The sequence below is a fragment of the Rattus norvegicus genome, chromosome X (assembly GCF_021556685.1).
Source record: "Rattus norvegicus strain SHRSP/BbbUtx chromosome X, alternate assembly SHRSP_T2T, whole genome shotgun sequence".
NCBI classification, from domain to species: domain Eukaryota; kingdom Metazoa; phylum Chordata; class Mammalia; order Rodentia; family Muridae; genus Rattus; species Rattus norvegicus.
The window spans coordinates 62,430,898-62,434,995 of NC_141554.1; the positions used below are offsets into that span (position 1 = coordinate 62,430,898).

General features: G+C 41.4%; 1 pseudogene; it reads right to left on the reverse strand.

Annotated features, from left to right (window-relative positions):
- Positions 1–1,147: 1,147 nt before the first annotated feature.
- On the reverse strand, positions 1,148–2,007 carry Pgap2-ps1 (post-GPI attachment to proteins 2, pseudogene 1; annotated as a pseudogene).
- Between the last annotated feature and the right edge of the window lie 2,091 nt (positions 2,008–4,098).

Sequence of the window (4,098 nt, forward strand, 5' to 3'; positions counted from 1 at the left end):
ATACTTCTTCACTTTAGTTATTTAGGTATTACCACTAATATTATTTTGTTGTTGTTGTTGTTGGCAAAAGAAAAACATTGTCCTTTGAAATAATATATTAAAATGAAAGCGGGGGATATGGGGCAGTAGAGAGGGTAAAGGAAAGCCAAGGAACCCATTCTAAATTAGGGGATCTACCTTTGACCCCTCCCCCTTGTCAAAGGAGGGGAAAGGTCTTAGGGTTCTTTGATTATTTTTTTTCTGCAACAGGGTTTTACTATATAGCCCTGGCAGGCCTGAAACTCACTGTAGACCAATCAGGCCAGCCTTGAACTCAACAGATATTTGCAGGTGGCCTCTGCTATGTTGGGATTAAAGGCATGTGCCACCATGGCTGGCATCTTATTTCATTTTTGAGATAAGGTCTCGCTGTGTAGCTCAGGTTGGCATGGATCCTGAAGCAGTCCACCTACCACTGCCCCCAACAATCTGGAATTACAGACATATTCCAAAAAAAAACCTTAGGTTTTAGATGGGAAAGAAAAGCATATCCTACACTTGATGCTTCTGCTGGGACAAATTATCTATCAAGTAAAAAAAAACATAACCCTACTTTCATTGAATGACCTCAGAGACCAAAGCCCTTAGAAATCATGCAATTTACTTCCCCAAGTCATACACAGGAACACAACGAGGCTGATGGGTAAGAAAGTACACATCTAGAACACCTAGGCAAATTAAAGAACTACCACCTGGGTGTACACATTCTGGATGTACATGGTAGATCACTAGACACCTCAGTCAGATGAATGAACAGAGAGAAAGGGCTGTGATCTTCTGTGATCTTCAGGTAGCAACCACTGTTCTGGACCCTAACCTTAGTGAAAAGTGTCTACACAAAGGTGAAAAACTAGATAGTAATGAACCTCAGGACTTTTTTTTTTTGCACCAAGTGGTAGAACTTTCTGTCAGCTCAGTTTATTTAGAACCTTTCAGTGAATAGTGAAGATCCCCATGAGAGGTGGGGAGAAGTAAGCAGTGCTGGGGTCAGGCTTGTCATACCCTCCCCACTCTTCTCTCCCAGTTCCCAGATTGAGATGGGCCCAGAGAGGATATGGAGATAGGGAAGACCAAAATGGTTTCTTGTTTTCCAGCATCAGAGAAGAGGTTAGAATCTCCTTTCCTCAGGCTGAGAGGTTATTAGCAGCTCTTTGTTCCTGAAGTCCCACCAGGCTGTTATGTGGAATGCCATGTTGGTTAGGACAATAGTGTACTCCAGGATGGCAAAGATGATATATACTCCAACCTCATAATACATGTTGTGCTGGAAGTAGACAGCCTGCGCCGAGAAGGAGATGAAGTTGATTATGAAGAGCTGCTGTTTCCAGCTATAGGACTTGCAATCCTCCTGACTTACTGTGTGCTTCTTGTTCTGCCTCCAGAGAATGCAGATGAAGAGTCTGTAACTAAGGGATGTGACGATAAGCTCAATGAAAGCATTTTTTTGTGGATGGCTGCAGGGGGAGAGGAGGATTACTTCCTTCACCCACAGGCAGGACGGAGGGCTGTGCCTGCTTCCGGTACCCTTCACCCCTCCCTTGTCCAGGCACCCACTGAAGTTCTCAGAAGAGATGTAGGTGAACACAAGCAACACCAGGTTTTCAACCACATTGAGACTGAATTTGAGGCAGCGTAGAAAGCGGTAACATGGACATAGGGATGGACAGCTGAGGTTGTGGTTCCAGTAGGCGAAAGCTGTCAAGAAGTAGGGTGCTGAGTGCAGGCCAATACAGAAATGCCACACAAAGCACTGGGGAACCTCCCCACCAATGGCAGAGCTCACTAATGGCAGGTAATTGGGCACCCCACAGTATGTAGATGTTGTCTCCTGGAAGTGAAAGGGCAGGGACCACAGAATGTAGAAGAAGGCAACAAGTGTACAGCAGACAGTGATTGGGGCCACTATAGAGAAGCAGAATCAGACTAGGGTCCCATCCAGATCCAGTATCAGTGGGACCTGGTATTTCTTGTCAGACTCAAAGCCACATGCTAGTAACTGGCACAGCAGAGATTCAAAACTAGTCTCAAGTTCCAAGGCTCCCCCACACCTCCATCCAAAGTGCCTGGAGGGTTCTTGAGCAGAAGGCCGCAAGTAGTCGTGCCTAAGGTCTTAACCCATAGCCAGGGGGCAGAACCAGGAGCCTCAGCCTGGTCCAGGGGCGAGTACTAAAATAATTTTCATGTCCTTTTCAGGTTTACTTTGAAAAGCAAAGATTCTTCTTCATTTACTTTGATACTTAAGATTTTTGCATGCTACCCTAACTTTCTCTGAAAATGCTGTAGTATATAGCATTAATGAACAATACTGATGATATTGCTTCCCATTTTAACATTGATCAGTTTTAGTGATTGTAGAGAACATTGATTAAAAAAATAAAACAGGATTATTTTTATGATTTTATAATGAAATAATAAAATAGTTATTTTATACATGCATATAATTTTTATGATTAGTATAAAATATAAAAATAAACAATCCATATTTTAAATGAGAGTACTAAAAATAGTATATTAAACATGAATCAGTATTTGAAAATATTGAAAGAAGAATCCAGTGGTTACCATTCAATATTGCAAACAAGATTAATGGATGATCATAGTAATATTTGCAGTTAAATAGCAGGACTATAAGTAATGAGCAGGTTTTTTTTTTTTTTATTAACTTGAGTATTTCTTATATACATTTCGAGAGTTATTCCCTTTCCCGGTATCCGGGCAAACATCCCCCTAATCCCTCCCCCTCCCCTTCCTTATGGGTGTTCCCCTCCCAACCCTCCCCCCATTGCCACCCTCCCCTCAACAGTCTAGTTCACTGGGGGTTCAGTCTTAGCAGGACCCAGGGCTTCCCCTTCCACTGGTGCTCTTACTAAGATGTTCATTGCTACCTATGAGGTCAGAGTCCAGGGTCAGTCCATGTATAGTCTTTAGGTAGTGGCTTAGTCCCTGGAAGCTCTGGTTGCTTGGCATTGTTGTACATATGGGGTCTCGAGCTCCTTCAAGCTCTTCCAGTTCTTTCTCTGATTCCTTCAACGGGGGTTCTATTCTCAGTTCAGTGGTTTGCTGCTGGCATTCGCCTCTGTATTTGCTGTATTCTGGCTGTGTCTCTCAGGAGCGATCTACATCCAGCTCCTGTCGGTCTGCACTTCTTTAATGAGCAGTTTTTTAAAGATGTGTTTACATGCTTACCCGCATATATGTTGCTGTAACACATATGTGCCTGGTGCCTGTAACAGACAGAGAGGGCATGTGAGTCCCTGGAATTTAATTTAACAGTGGCTGTGAGCCTCTGAACAGGTACTGAGAATAGAACCTGGGACCTATAGAAGAGATGAAAATGCTTTAACTCCCTGAGCCCTCTCTCCAGCTGTAATCAATAATTCCTTGTGTGCGAGATCTTTACAATACTAAAATTTTGCAGTAAAGTTAGTAATACAAATATAACTCATGTTTGTATTATGAGCTTTTTATCACTAAAATGTTACAATAATCTTATAATACAAATGTAATAACTGTATTTGTATGGATCAATACCTTGAATTGTGACCATAGATATGTATCTAGATCAAATTTCAACTGGTCTCTCTTGTAAAGTACTGCATTATGTGAAACCATATGAAATGTACTTTTGATCACCTCAGCATATATAAATGATATATAATTTTACCAAACCCTGAACCATTTATTATGTTGAGTCTACTAAGTGTAGTGTATTTCTGGCTCTGAATTTAATTAGTGGACCTTTTCCCTCATCACACAGTCTCTGGGCCAGTTTCAATCTGTCTTGTTACTGTCAACCCAAACACTCCACCTCTTTTTCTCATTCTGCATATTGAGTTTTACTGAGAATAAATAATTTAAAACTGTAACCATGTATTGAGTATACTTATGCAATGGTATGAGATACTGAGGTTAATAAGACCTGACTTATATCAGGTGGTATGAGTCTGTGACTCTGATGCTGAAATTTTTAACTATTACTGTCTTCTACATTCTGCTTCCATTTTGTTTCTTAATGGCCTAGGTACACTGATCATACTTATGGTCACATTTGCTGTCACT